The sequence below is a fragment of the Lontra canadensis genome, unplaced genomic scaffold (assembly GCF_010015895.1).
Source record: "Lontra canadensis isolate GAN:19392208 unplaced genomic scaffold, GSC_riverotter_1.0 scaffold127, whole genome shotgun sequence".
Taxonomy (NCBI): domain Eukaryota; kingdom Metazoa; phylum Chordata; class Mammalia; order Carnivora; family Mustelidae; genus Lontra; species Lontra canadensis.
This window is the reverse complement of record NW_022631121.1, coordinates 1,471,922-1,487,367: the sequence shown is the minus strand read 5'-3', so window position 1 is coordinate 1,487,367 and position 15,446 is coordinate 1,471,922. Positions and strand designations below refer to the sequence as shown.

The following is a 15,446-nucleotide window of genomic DNA, read 5'->3' as shown; positions in this document are numbered from 1 at the left end:
ATAATCAAATTTCAGTGAATGAGAAAAGCAAAACAATTTAGAGAAAAGATAGGGGAATTAATTGATAGAGCAAAAAGATTAACAATTGAATACATTTAAGAGAGGCGAAAAAGATAGTGAGAAAGGCATGGTATACATTACAGATTTTAAAAAACCTATTCAAAAGTTAACAAACAGCATTCTTTGTTTTTTAAAGAATTTTTTTTTATTTATTTGACAGACCACAAGTAGGCAGAGAGGCAGGCAAAGAGAGAGAGGAGGAAGCAGGCTCCCCACTGAGCAGAGAGCCCAATGTGGGGCTCGATGTGGGGCTCAATCCCAGGACCCTGGGATCATGACCTGATCCAAAGGCAGAGGCTTTAACCCACTGAGCCACCCAGGAGCCCCAACAAACAGCATTCTTAAATGCGGAGTATGAGAGGTTTCTTGGTAAGGGTTCCATCTTCTGTAATAGAAATATACATTCAAACCTTTTAAAAAAGATTTTATTTATGTATTTGACAGAGCACAAGCAGGGGGAGCTGCAGAGAGAGAGGGAGAGGCAGACTCCCTGCTGAGCAAGGAGACTGATGCAGGACTCCATCCCAGGACCCTGAGATCACAACTTAGGCCGAAGGCAGACGCTTAACTGAGTCACCCAGGTGTCCCTACATTCAAACTTTTTTTTTTTTTAAAGATTTTATTTATTTATTTGACACAGAGAGAAAGAGAGCTCAAGCAGGCAGAGCGGAAGGCAGAGGGAGAGGGAGAAAGCAGGCTCTCCACTGAGCAGGGAGCCCGATGCGGGGCTCGATCCCAGGACTCTGGGATCATGACCCAAGCCGAAGCCAGCTGCCCAACCAACTGAGCCACCCAGGCGCCCCTACATTCAAACATTTATTGAATGTGTGCTAGTAGGAGCGTAGTTAGGTGGGAGTGAAAACAAACAAGATCCACTCTGCTCTCAGTCTAGTAGGGAAACAATTCAAAATCACTGAAGGCAAGAAAAGGTGCTAAACAGAGGGAAAAGCAGGATGCTGTGGGAGCTCCAAGTTATGATTACTGTTGGTGAGAATCAAGGAAAGGTTCCTGGAGGGATTGGCATTTCTACTTGGTCATGGCAATTAAGATCTCTGTAGGTGGAGAACACACAGAAGGGTTTCAAGAAAGGATGTGCAGAAAAAGCACAGGAGGTCACATGAAGCATGCAACGAGATCCAATCTGTCTCCAAGTGGATTCTAGTGCTGGTAGAAATGATCAACATAAAACAGGATATTTGTTATGAATGAAAAAAAAAATGGCCGAAGACTTAACTCCTTAAAAAAATTTTAAACTCTGAGATACTAAAAAAAAAAGACACCATGTAAAATTTAGATTCCACAAAAAATGACACACGGCAACGGCAAAACTTTATACATTTGTAGCCTTAAGGTGGGGTCCCTGGATGCTGACTCCTAGAGGAGAATGAGAATACAAGTGATTCACTTAAGAGGTCATTCATTCCAGAAAGCATCATCAATTAGGGAAGGGGAAGTAAGACAGGGATGGGGATGAACCAGTAAAGGGTACGTCTTCAAGCAGTTTTCCACTGGAGGTAACTGGGTTTGATCCTCCCCCGCACAGCCCAGGGAACTAAGAAAAACCATGTAGAACACACCTGAGAGTCATCGCACCAGAGGCTATGGAAGCTGGGACCTCCAACTTCATTGGCTTAGAATTGTGGGGAGTTGCAGGTGTTTGCGCTCAGGAGCCAAGTACCATTCTTGAGTACTGAAGGGTGAGTGCTGGGGGGTATTGGTGGGTCACCACTACTATCTACTACGTTTATTAGTGATTGAAAACAATTGGAAGAATCACATTTTCTTGACAAAATTTAGGCCCACAGAATCTGCAACACAGGAAACTGGCAGACCTAATTGCCATAAAAGTAAACTCACTTATAAGAGGTTAAAACATAAAAATTTTTATTTGGACAAATTTTAAAACAAATCATTATGACATTTTTATGAATAAGAATTTTCCAGATGAAAATAATTGCATTCAAATACAAATGAAAGTACTAGAAACATTTTATCGGCCTTATATAGAAAATTGATATCAAGGAATTAAAGTGATTTGAGTTTGCTTGGGAAAATATGTTCTTCATAAAATTTCTTCAATGTTGGCATGATTCTGATTAGAATGTTTGTACTAACAAACATGGAGTCACAGTGTCCTCGGGCTCAAAACAAGAAGAGGATCGAAACATCCTGTTCTTGAGCTGCTAGAGGCCAAAAAATGAAGAGATTTTGTGCCAGGGGAAATTGCATGGGTAAATGCAGAGTGGAAAAGCATATGGAATGCTTTGGGAATGATGAATTCCTTACTGACAGAGCTATGGGAGCAGATGTTAAGCAAAAAAAAAAAAAAAAAGATATTCATGAATATTCTGTGGATCTGCAGATTTCTTTGTTGAAGGAGGATAAGAGAAAAATTGGATCTTACAGTCTGCCAGTAAAACTCCTCACAACTTTTCATTAAAACATCCCATGACCTTATAGAAAAATAATAATTCATTAAAACGAGAGATTGACAGACAACATAGTATCAAATTGTGAATAGCCTTGGGAATAATTTTGAGGCAAATAGACTGAGAAAAACAGATGCATACTTCACCTCCTATGGAATACTCAGGCTTCCCTTCACAAAAGAGAGCAACCGGAGAAAGATCTTTTTTTTTTTTTTTTTAAGGGACATTGTTCTTGCTACACCAACTGTGTTCTGGTGTGGAAATTCAGGCCCTTACTAGCCAGAGGACTGGACATTCATAGCTCTTGATCCCAAGAAGCTATACTGTGAAGCAGGAAGTTTTATTCCTGAGTTTTGCCCCTGGCTTGAAACCCATCTGTGTCCTCTGCCCCCCTCTAGTCTCCATCCCCTCTGCCCACTCTAGCCTCCCAGCCCCCACCCCCTCTAGGCTACCCACTGCCTTTTTACATATTTACACTGAAAGAGAACAGCCCTGTTAATCAAGGAGGCAGGAAGGAAGGGCAGACTGGCCGGGGTATCAAATGTATCTTCCCCCATTATTCACTCACTGTAGGCGACCACAGACGGTAGGGAGAACTGTTCACTTACTGTCGTTGGCTTCCAGTACCAAAGACGAAGATGACAAGAGGAAGGTGATAACCACGAGAGCACGAGGAGGTACAATAAGCGAAAGCCTGTTAGAAGCTGGAACATGGACAGGAAGCCATTCCCATCAACTAACCCACTTTCCTGCTGCGGATTTATCGAGGGGGTGGAAACACTCCCCAAATGCATACAAGCTGGGGCTAAAGGCAACCCACACATTCTGGGGTCACGCTGAGTCTGGGATGGTCTTCCCCTGTTCAGGTTTAGTTAAAAGAAAAAACAAATTGGGGCCTACAAACAGAGACTATGGTGTAAAAGAAATAGTTGGAAGACTCAAAGAAAGGAAATACTGGGGCGCCTGGGTGGCTCAGTGGGTTAAGGCCTCTGCCTTCGGCTCAGGTCATGACCCCAGGGTCCTGGGATTGAGCCCCGCATCATGCTCTCTGCTAAGCGGGAAGCCTGCTTCCCTTCCTCTCTCTCTCTGCCTGCCCCTCTGCCTACTTGTGATCTGTCTGTCAAATAAATAAATAAAATATTTTTTTTAAAAAGGAAATACTTCTGGGAAATGACTGGCTTTCAGAGCCAGAAGAAAAAGCCCAAACTATTTGGTATCCTCAAATGATTGCAAATAACCATAACCTCTATGCACAAGGAGCAAAAGGGCATAGGCAGATGAGCAAAAGTTGAAAAGGTAGTTGACACAAAGAAGACTGTAAGGAAATTCCTAAGGCAACAACAGAATTAAAATCCATATGCAGTCAGTAAAGAATAGAAAGGCTATGTAGGAAATTCACCTGCTGACAAGAAAGACGTCCTTGAGATACTTTCCCAGAATGCAGGTGAATATGACAATCACGTGCTTCATGATCACCTACTACGTGCTCGGCACTTCTAGGTACTGGATCTACAGGCCCTCACATTATCATCAGAGTGTGACAGGCAGCCAGTAAACACTTAAACACAAATTAACATACAACTGCGAACGATGATGTGTGCTGCAACTAAAAACTGGTCCTAAAATCCTTGCCTGGGAGAAGCTAGTTCTGACTGTGTGGTAGGGAGCATCTCTCTAAAGAAAGAAGCTAGAGCTGGAGATCGGAAGGATCAGTAAGAGAAAACCAACAAACACAATGTGGGCAGGGGTGTGTAGCCCTGCAGCAGGACAGCACGTGGGGCATCAGAGAGATGGAAACAAGACCAGGGTGTCTGGCTGGGGAGAGGGAGGCGAGGAACACGATGGACAAATACTAGGGCCAGATCGCACGAGGCCGCCAGAGGCTGGGTGAGAAATTTGTGTTTTATTCTAAGGAAAATGGGAAGTCATCAAAGGGTTCTAAGTAGGCGGCTGATGTGACTTAGATTTTCAAAGGTCATCTGGTCCCTGGAAGGGGGAAGCATGGGATTGGAAAGCTCACCAAAGGGGCCAGGGCAGTGTGAAGGGTGATGACCACTAGGACAAAGGTGATGGCTGACAGTGCAGACAGAGGAGTGAGTGGCATGTGGACAAGCTCTGGAGGTAACAACTGACACAACCTGGCGATGAAATGGTTCTATGAGGTATCGGAGAAGAGATGGCCACCAAAAGACTCCTGGGTCCATCTTGAACACAGGGCGTATGATGGTGCCCTTTGCTCCAATGGGAAAGACGGGTGGAAGAGCAATTTGGGGAGGGAATGACAGGAGCGCAGGTCCAGGCCCATTAGCTCTCAGAAGTCTGGGAGGTGTTCGAGGGTGAAGAGGTCAAAAATGTCTGCCAGATACATCGATCTGGATGAAACGGAGAAGAAAGGTCAGAATTAAAGAGATACATCGGCCAGTCACCTGCCGTTACTAAATTATTTTAGTACTTAATATTTTTGAGTACTCAATATTTTTGATAGTAATTAATTATTTTGACTTTATGTAGCTTTTCCTTATGGAAATATTCAAAGATACATGAAAGTAGACTAAATAATATACTGAATCTTTACCCATCACAGTACCCATACTATTTTGCCACAAGAATGGGAATTCCCCTGAGGAGAAGGAGAAAGATCCCAATTCCCACTGCTTACTCCAGTCTGCTCCCCCATCTGAAAAATGAGAATATTCCAACCCACCTCAGGGAGTTCTGGTGACACTAAAAGAGATTAATCATGTCAACGGTATGTGGTAACCAATGTAAGCCATTCATATTTTTATTGTTGAGTGGGCGATATTGATCCAAAACACAGCAAGGTTCCTGGGTGGAAACAAGTTTCTAAACTCAGGAGAAGGTAACCAAAACCACTGAGCTCTTGTGGAGAGAAAAGCAAAACAGAAGCGGCTGACACAACTATTTCAAGTTTGGGATTCTCTCAAAGGTGAAGGAAGCCAAGGACACAGCAGGAATCTGACCGAGTGAAATTCAGGTTTCAGGTGTGAGTTGTGCGTGTAAGACTCAGGTGGCCGACAATGCAGTCCCCACTCGACGGTGAAGACACGACGTCGAGAAAAATTCACATGAAAATGAAGTGAGAGGTCGAGTCAGAGCCTGGCACGAGGTGGTCTGGTGAGGAGTCTGGGACGCTCTTCGCTGTTAAGAATGACGCCGTGAGCAGCCACAACCGATGGATTCGTTATACAAGGGCTACAGGGCTGTGAGCTGGGCTCTTGGAGCAGAGCTTCTGGAACTTCATGCGCACACAACCCCCGCCCCCCGGGGGTGCTGTGAACAGGCTCTTCTGCGGCAGCAGCGGGGCCAGGACGGCCCGAGACTCTGCATTTCCAACCAGCAACTGGGCCAGGCCTCTGCGCCGAGCAGCGCGGGTTCCCGGGACCCCCGGGCCGCGCGGGGGCTCCTCCCGCGGGCTTGGCTTCCAGCCGGTGGCCCGCAAGCCACGCAGCACACGCACGCAGCCGCCCGCGCTGCAGCTAGAAGGACGGTGGCAGCGGGAAGGGGCCGGAACCCACGGCCTGCGCCGCCGGGCGGGGGGCAGCCGGGGCTCAGAGTCCTTTATTTCCCCGGAGCCTCACACGTGGCCCAGGGGGGCTGAGGGAAGGGCAGGGGGCAACCGCGGGGGAGGGGAGGACCGGCCCCCGCGTCCGCGCCCCCGGGGACCCACCTGCGCAGGTGGAGGAGAGGGACGGCGGCCGCGGAGATCGGACGGCCGGTGCCCGAGCCCGACAGGTACGCTGCTCCCAGCCCAGAGAGGCGCTCAGGAAAGAGGGTACTATGATTTTAAGTCCTGGCAGGATTAAAAGGTTGGAGTGAGGAAAAATAAACGAATGAAAGAGAGGAGGGAGGGTTTGGCCAGCAAATGTCGTGGGTCCAAGACAGGGAGGTCTATGAGTTGCCCCACTTTACAGATGATGCCAGCAAGGACTGGAGAGGTCAACCAAGTCGCCCAAGGTCACACACCTAGAGCTCTCGACCACTATGCTATAAGACAACAAAGTCGGTTTGATTTCAGACTTCTCTGCAACATCAGCTTTCAGAACAAAATGGAGCAACAGCTAGAGTTTTTAGAGAAAAGGATTGCTAACTGAAGACTCAAGCTCTGCAAATCGTCTTTTACAATAATAGCTAACAGATAGTAAGCACACACTGTGTGACAGGAACAGTTCTAAATGCTTTGTATAGACTGACTCATTCACTCTACCATCACCCCTCATCTGACAGATGAGAGAACTGAGAGTTTAGGTAACTTCTCTAAGAGGTAGGATGGGGCCAAGGCGACTGGATTTTCTGAGCCTTGCTGTTAACTGTTCTTCCAGACTTTCAGGGCTCAAATCCACATCGTCAACACACACTTCCTGAAAAAAATTCAATATACGCCATAATAACGAGAGATAAAAAAGAGTTCAAAAGTGAAAAAACTGTGAAAATCACAGTTTTTAAAAGTCTAAATGATTACTCTCTAAATCTTAGATTTTAGTAGCAAAGAAGAGGGAGGATACTAAAAGTAAATTCAACTTGGCCAGATCGGGAGGTACTAAAAGATTACCATTTCATTTAAAAAATTCTGATCATTTAAAAAATATCGGCCACAGAATGCTTTTTATGGTTGTCCTGCTTCAATATTTTATTTAGCAGTTTTCCAAAAACAGCTGGTGCCATAAACTCCTCTAAAGGACAACAAAAAGATTTTTGTCTTTTTTTTTAAAGGGTAAATAGTAAGAGTGTTTTTGTAATATGAACTCACAGATTCACACTTACTTGACATGTTTCAAGCCCCTGCAATTATGTTTACGTTCACATCAAATTATCCCAGCTGTGGGCAGGGGGAGCTTTGAGTTGGCCCCTGAGTCCTTTTGTCATGTCCTAATGTGTCTCATAGATATATTGCTATCAAAACAAGACCCACAGAATGCCTGAAGGCCATTCATACATACCAGTCCTAAAAGGAGTAAAAGGAGTACATGTGCCTTCCAAAGCAATGAAGAAGATAAAAACGAATACTCATAAGAGAGAAATCGTAAAACAAAGGAAATGGCAAAGAAGCATTTAAAAATAGCATAGAAGAAGATGAAACATAATATATTAAATGCATTCATTATAATGAGAAATATAAATGGAACATATTCCCTTATTTACAAATAAAATTTCCCAGACTGGGTTTTTAAAAATCAATTCTGTGTCAATTAAAAACAACCCCACAATCGCACAAAAAGATCAATAAAAGAGCATGGCAAGAAATACAAGAAGCAGACACAAATGAAGGAAAACCAAAGATCAAAATACTTAAGTGAGTAGAATTTGAGACAAGAAAATGAAACAAAACGGCGCTGAAATATGTACAATCAAAATATGAAGGACAGAGATTCACTTAATGATATAATTAATGTCTTATCTAATAGCTTCCTGGAAAGAAACATGTAGATGTATTATAGACAGTCTGGCTTTTCTCCTAGTGCCCACAGAACCCTTACAAATCTTGACTTTGGGCTGCACTAACAGTGCCATGTAAGCAGGGCTCAACTGCTGAAGAAGACTCACAGGGCCCCGAATGACAAAGCCTACCAATGTATGGTTTGTCACAGGGAAGTGACACCTACTGTAAGAGCCCAAACGTCCGAATATACATCACAGCCTATGACTCGCGGTAGGCGTCTGCGGAAGCCAGGTGCAGGCTCCTAATGTCCTGTTTCTCTTTTTTTTTTTTTTTAAGATTTATTTATTTATTTATTTATTTATCTGACAGGGAGAGTTCACAAGTAGGCAGAGAGGCAGGCAGAAAGAGAGGAAGTGAAGCAGACTCCCTGCTGAGCAGAGAGCCCCATGCGGGGCTCGATCTCAGGACCCTGAGCCAAAGGCAGAGGCTTAACCTACTGAGCCACCCAAGTGCCCCCTGATGTCCCGTTTCTGTAAGGGCCGGCCCAGATGGCTCCTGGATCCAGAACCACCGTCGTGCGCATAGTGTAGCCTTCCGAAGCAGGGAGACTAAAATGGCCTGTTTGCAGAGGTTGTACTTATTTTGGTGGTCACCTAGGCATATCCCGGGTGCAGAACCAACAGAACTGTGGGGGCGAGGCCTGCGGATTATCACCCCAAGTGATACAGGTGTGAGTCTTTAATCTCATGGTTATTAGTTAACAGTGCCGACGAGCTGGGTCAAACTGCTCTGAGACCCTTTGGACTCGTGATTACGGAGACATTATATATCAGTGTTTCATGCTTTGACCAGGAGTCAGTGTCAAGCAGGAGTTTTAATTTAAGCAAACAGCTCAGGCTAATTACAGACCTGCTGTGATTAACCTTTATAGCACAGTAACAAAACCCTAAGTATATTTCAATAATTTTCAAAATGCTGAAACCACACAAACCCTATTTTTGGACCACAATTCAAAAAATGAATCAATGTGGTGAATACAACATAATCAAAATGCAAATTAAAGCAAAATACTTTTTAGAGAATGTAAGTCTGATGAAAATTAATAAGAATGTTAATATCCAGTGCCAGCAAGGATCTAGGGGAAGTAGGCCTCTTCATTCACTGCTCCTGTAAACATACATTTATAGAACTATTCCTGGTATATCATGGTAATCTGTATCAAAATCCTTAAAAAGGTACATTCTCTTGGCCCAGAAATTACATATTTGTCATTTCATCCTGAGCAAAGAATTGAGGATTTGGGCAAACATGGATGTTTATTGCAGCACAGTGGATAATAGCAAAAGGTTGGCAACATTGAAAATTTCCAGCAATACGGGGTCTATTTCAATAAGTTATATCCATATATTATTCAAAATAATTTTGTAGAGGTCTATTTGTGGCAGGCTGTGTGAGATGCATGTCTAAAATCCTTTCTCCCTTTTTCTCTGCTAACAGAATCCAGACACTGATCGGGGCAGCAATGTTCACTGCTCCAGGCACAAAATCATGAAAATCTAGTTCTCACTTCCCCAGCTTCTCTTGTACCTAGAAGGGGCCACAGGATCTGGTTCCAGTCCATGAAATATCAGGAGAAGTCTACTGGAGGCTTTGAGAAAATGGTTTTTGGTTTTTTGTTTTGTTTTTGTTTTGCTGTCCTAATAAAAGGGAAAGATGCTGTTGATGGAAAAAAATCATCTACTGCAGACCTTATATTAACCATTAACCATAAATTAACCATTCTTTAAGCAAGAGTTGGTTGGTGTTCGCTTCAGCAACACATATACTAAAATTGGAATGATACAGAGAAGATTAGCATGGCCCCTGCACGTGGATGACATGCAAATTCGTGAAGCATTCCATATTAAAAAAAAAAAAAGAGTTGGTTGGATTTCTGTTAGTTGGAGCCCCAAATGTCCCTCACTATGGTGGATACTGTGATGTACTTCCCGAGATCCCCCTTGCAGATACTGGGAACGCAATAGGCTGACAGTCTTCATCGTCCAGCTAGCTCCAGGAATTGCACTCACTTGAGGTTGGCTGTTTTGCCCAGTGTCACATCTCCTTCCCAGAGGCAGCCCACATCAAACTCCACAGGTGACTAACAAGTGCACTACTGCCAAATGCCCCCCTTCTGCCTAAACCTACTTAACTCCATTCCCCAATGGTGTTGATCTTCAAAGCACTCCCTAATGAACTTCCTGCACTCAAATCTTGGTCTTGGTGTCTGTTTCCTACACCCACAGCATCCCTGATACATTTATTCACGTAAAAAGTCGTTCAAAATATGTTGCTAAATGATAACAACAGGTTAAAAAGCACTATGCATGGTGTTTTCCTATTGCACAGATTATATATCTGCATAGGGAAAATTTCTGCAAAGGAAAACACTAATATTTTAACAGCAGGACTTGTGTTTCCAAGAATATGCTGTCTAGATGTCTAGAGAAACTCCTTCTAGTTCAGAAAGCAGTAAATGGCCAAGAAAGAGGTTTTAATATTTTGATATGTAGAGAAGTGGTGGGTAAGTAATGGGGTGAGGGGCAGAAATGATAGGAAAGCACAAATCTACATGAGCTAGAAATCATATTTACTGTGGAGGTATCTGCAGGCTACCCTAGAGCCAGGTTCTAATCAGCCCTTGCTGTGCAGGACAAGAGACAAAGCTTAGAGCCCAAGCAGTGTGAGAGGTCAGCTTGGACCCTTTCATAAAGGCAGGAGGGCCCAAGAGCAACAGCCTCAAGAAGTTCAACTAGAAAAGGCCCACCCTGCGGACAGGGCTGGAAGAAGTGAACTCCCTGGGAACAGCAAAGTACAAGCAAATTTGCGTGAGTGTGGGCCAGATCTAAACCTGAATCTCTGTGACTCAAAATAAACCCTGTGCCAAAAATAGAGTTCAAAGCGGACCTCGGTAGTACCCATAGAAAACTGCTCGAAGAAAACAAAAATTTTTCTTTGGAGGAATACGTTTATAGACTTCAAAGAATTACCATAAAGTTACAAATTCAGAATTAAAAAAAAATCACTAAATCCCCAAGGATCAGCATACACATCAAACTTCAAGATCAGGCGTGTGTGTGTGCCGCACACACACACACACACACACACACCCAAAACTACAGATTGTGGGATGTTTAAACACAGAGTATAAAACTATGATGTTAATTGTGTATAAAGTATTAAAGATAGCATTGCTAGGATAAGGGTGCACACAGTGTGAGAACAGACTGGACAGATTTGGAAGAAAATCAAATAGGAGTTTATACAATAAAAAGTAATAATTTATATTAGAAACTCAAAGGATGCTATAAATAGCAGATAGAACTAAGGGGAGGATTAAAGAATTAGAAGGTAGATCTAATAAATAACCAATATAGGACAAAAGGACAGAATGATAGAAAGTATTAACTAGAGGTTAAGGGAAATACAGCATAGAGAAGGTCCAATGTATGCTCCAGAAGGAGTTAAGAACAATAATAGAGGAAAGACAATACACAAAGAGATAAGGTTTCAGAAATTATGGAAGATACCAATCTTCTGATGCAGAAACCCAAGAATTCCAAGCAGAGTAATTAAAATAAATCCACACTTAAGCACATAGTAATAAAACTGCAGGATAACAAAGACAAGCAGAAGACTTTCCAATAACAGTAGCCAGAAGGCAGTGGAATAATACCTTTGAAGTGGCAAGAGAAATAACTGTCAACCTAGAATTTTATACCCAGGAAATAAACTTTTATGAATGAGGGTGAAATAAAGGTATTTTCAGACATTAGCAGATATAATTAAAGGAACTTTTAAAAAACATATCCCAGAAGGATAAAAATGATTCTAAGAAGAACATCTGGGACGTAAGAAGGAATAGGGAGCAGTATTCAACCTTGTATTGGAAGTCCTAGCCAGTGAAAAAGGCCAGAGAAAGAAAGGGCATGCATATCAGAAAAGGAAAAATAAAACAACTTGCCTATGTAGAAAAACCTGAGGAGCCTACCAAAAACTACTAGAACTAATAAGTGGCTTTACCGAGGTCATAGAACATGAGGTCAATATACAATATACAATATACATATACAACTGTATTTCTGTGTACCAGCAATAAACAATTTGAAATTTAAATTAATTTTAAAATTAATTAATAATTAATAATAAATAAATAAAATTTTATTTTTAAAATCTTTTTAAAAACTTTTTTTTATTTATTTGACAGAGATCACAAGTAGGCAGAGAGGCAGGCAGAGAGAGAGAGTGGGGTGGGGGTGAAGCAGGCTCCCTGCTGAGCAGACAGCCTGATGTGGGGCTCGATCCCAGGACCCTGAGATCATGACCTGAGCCGAAGGCAGAGGTTTTAATCCACTGAGCCACCCAGGCACCCCTGAAATTTAAAATTTTAAATACTGCTATTTACGAAAGCACCAGAAACATGAGATCCTTAGGTATGATTCTTACAAAATGTGTGCAAGATCTGTATGTTGAGATTTACAAAACCTCAGTGAAAAAAAACAAAGAAGACCTAGATAAATAATATCTTCGTAAATTGGAAAACTCATTGATAAGATGCCTGTGGTAGGCAGCCTTCAAGATGGCCCCTACTGGTTCCCGACTTCTGGTATTCACAGCCTTGCATAACTCCCTTCTCTTGAGTGTGGGCAATACCTAGTCATGCACCTTTAATTAAAAAAAAAAAAAGTGGCAAAAATGATGTTACTTCCCAGAGGAGACGGTAAAGAGTCTGTGGCTCTGGTCTTGAGCACTCTTTCACTCTCCTGCTCTGAGGAAAGCTAGCTGCCATGTTGTGAACTGCTCTATAGAGAGGGCCATAGGTCAAGGAACTGACGTAGGATTCCAGGCAGTAGCCTTCAAGGAACTGAATCTTGCCAATAACCACGTGAGTTCGGAAGCAGAACTTCCCCTAGTTGAGCCTTCACCTCAACCCAGGCTGATAACTTGATCGCAACCTTGTGAAAAGTCTTCAGGCAGAGGTACCCCAGCTAAGCCACATCCTGATTCCTGACCCACAGAATCTGTGAGATGATAAGTATTCGGTGTTGCTGACTGCTTAATGTGGGGTTAATTTGCTGTGCAGTAGTAGATAACACAATGTTAATCCTCCCTAATTTGACAGGCAGATTCCATGCAATCCCAGCCAAAATCCCAGAAAGACTTTTTTTTTGTAGAAATTGTCAAGTGGACTCTAAAATTTATATGGTAAAGCAAAGGAACTAGAATAGTCAAAACAGTTCTGAAAAGGAACAAAGCTGGAAGACTGGAAGACTGATTTTAAGACATGATACAAAGCTAGAGTAATCAAGACATTATGGTATTGGCAAAAAGGTAGACTCATAGGTATGTGGACTAGAACAGAGAGTCCAGAGATAAACCCACATATGAACTGAATTTTGACAAAGGTGAAAAGCAATTTTTAGAAATATAATATCTTCAACAGATGTTGCTGGAACCACTGTTCATGTGCAAAACAAACAAACAAAAAAACTCACTGGATACCTCACATCAGGTACACAAATGAACTAAGTATAGATCATAGACCTAGATGTAAAACCTAAGACAATAAAACTTTTAGATGAAAACACAGAAGAAAATCTTTATGACCTGGGTTGGACAAGGATTTCTTATCTCTGAAACTATAAGGACAATCCATAAAAAATCGATTAATTGGACTTCATCAAAATTCTGCTCTTGGAAAAACACTGTTAGGAAAAGGAAAAAGAAAAACATAAGAAAAGGTAAGAGACAAATCACAGCCTGAGAAAAATCTTTGCAACACACATCTGATAAAAAATATTGTAAGCAGAATACATGATGAACTCTCAAAACTCAATAATAAGAACACAAACAACCCAACTAAAAAAAATAGTAAAAAAATTTTAACAGACACTTCACTGAGTAAGAGGTATGGGCAACAACAACAAAAGCACAAGGAAAGTTGCTCGACATCATTAGTCATTAGGGAAATGCAAATTAAAACCATAATGAAATACCACTCTATTCCCTCTAAAATGGCTAAGATTAGAAAGACTGATAGTATCAAAGGCAAAGCAAGCATGGGGCAACTAGAACTTTCATACGTTGCTGGTGGGAATGCAAAACGTTACAGCCACTTTGGAAATCAGTTGGGCAGTTTCTTGAAAAGTTAAATATACATAAAAAGTTAAATATTATTAAGCTAAATAATAGCCCCCCCCAAATGCCCACATCACAGTCCTTGGCATTTGTTAAAGGTCCTTTATATGGCAAAAAGAACAAACTGCAGATGTGATTCAATTACGGATACTGAAATGAGAGGGTTATTTTGAATTATCTGAGTGGGACTGATGTAATCACAATGGTCCTTCTAAGAGGGACGCAAGGATTCAGAGTAAGAGGGGAAGGTGATGTGATGATGGAAGTAGAGATTGGAGTGATACGCTTTGAAGATGGAAGAAGGGGCCTCCATCCATCCTCCTGTATTCCACCTGAAGAAGGAATACAAGGGGCCACTAGAAGCTGAAAAAGGCAAGGAAAAGGGTTCTCTACTCAGAGCTTCCAGAAGGAATCAGCCCTAGTGGCACCTTGATTTTAGCCACTTAAGAGTCATGCTGGACATCTGACCTCCAGAACTATAAGAGAATACATTTGTGTTGTTTTAAGCCACCAAGTTTGTGGAAATTTGTTTTAGCAGCAATAGGAAACTGGTACAACTTGCCATACCACTCAGCGATCCCACTCCTGTTTACCCAAGAGAAATGAAAACATACATTTAGACAAAACTCTGCACGCTAATGTGTATGGGAGCTTTATTCAGAATTGTAAAAAACTGGACACAACCCAGACATCCTTCAACTAGAGAGTGGGTAAGCAAACGGTGGCACATCAATAAGATGGAATAATACCATTACAAAAGAATGAATTCCAGGTGCCTGGGTGGCTCGATTGGTTAAGCATCCAACTCTTGATTTTGGCTTGGGTTATGATTTCAGGGTAGTGAGATCAAGCCCTGCGATGGTGTGGAGTCTGCTTAAGATTCTCTCTCTCCCTCTGCCTCCCCACCCCCACCTGGCTCTGGTCCCTTCCCTCTCTCTCTTTAAAAAAAAATTCGAAGGAATGAGTTACTGATGCATGCAACAACATGGAAGAATGTCAAATGCATTATGATAAGTGAAAGAAGCAAGTCTCGAAAAGCTACGTACTGTGTGATTCCATTTATACGGCACTCTGGAAAAAGGCAAAATTATAAAGGCAAAATAGAAATCAGTGGTTTCCAGAGGTAGGGAGTAAAGGTTGTACACAAATATTCCTAGCAGCATTATTCTTAAGAGTCAAAAAGTAAAAACTATCCAAGCGTCCATCAACTGACAAATGGATAAATAAAATGTGTTCTATCCAAACAATGGAATGCTACTCACATGAACTAGTGATACATGCGACAACATGAGTTGCCAAATACTTACGCTGAGTGAAAGAAGCCAGACCAAAAGAGAGCACATGCTATTTGATTCCATTTATTACAGAACTCTAGAAAATGC

The 15,446-nt window shown here is 42.2% G+C and overlaps 1 non-coding gene across 1 annotated transcript; it reads left to right on the top strand.

The window, feature by feature from the left end:
• Positions 1-9,688: 9,688 nt before the first annotated feature.
• LOC116857874 lies at positions 9,689-9,795 on the top strand. Its single transcript, XR_004380814.1, has one exon. It is a non-coding gene; the product is annotated as a U6 spliceosomal RNA (small nuclear RNA).
• Positions 9,796-15,446: the final 5,651 nt, after the last annotated feature.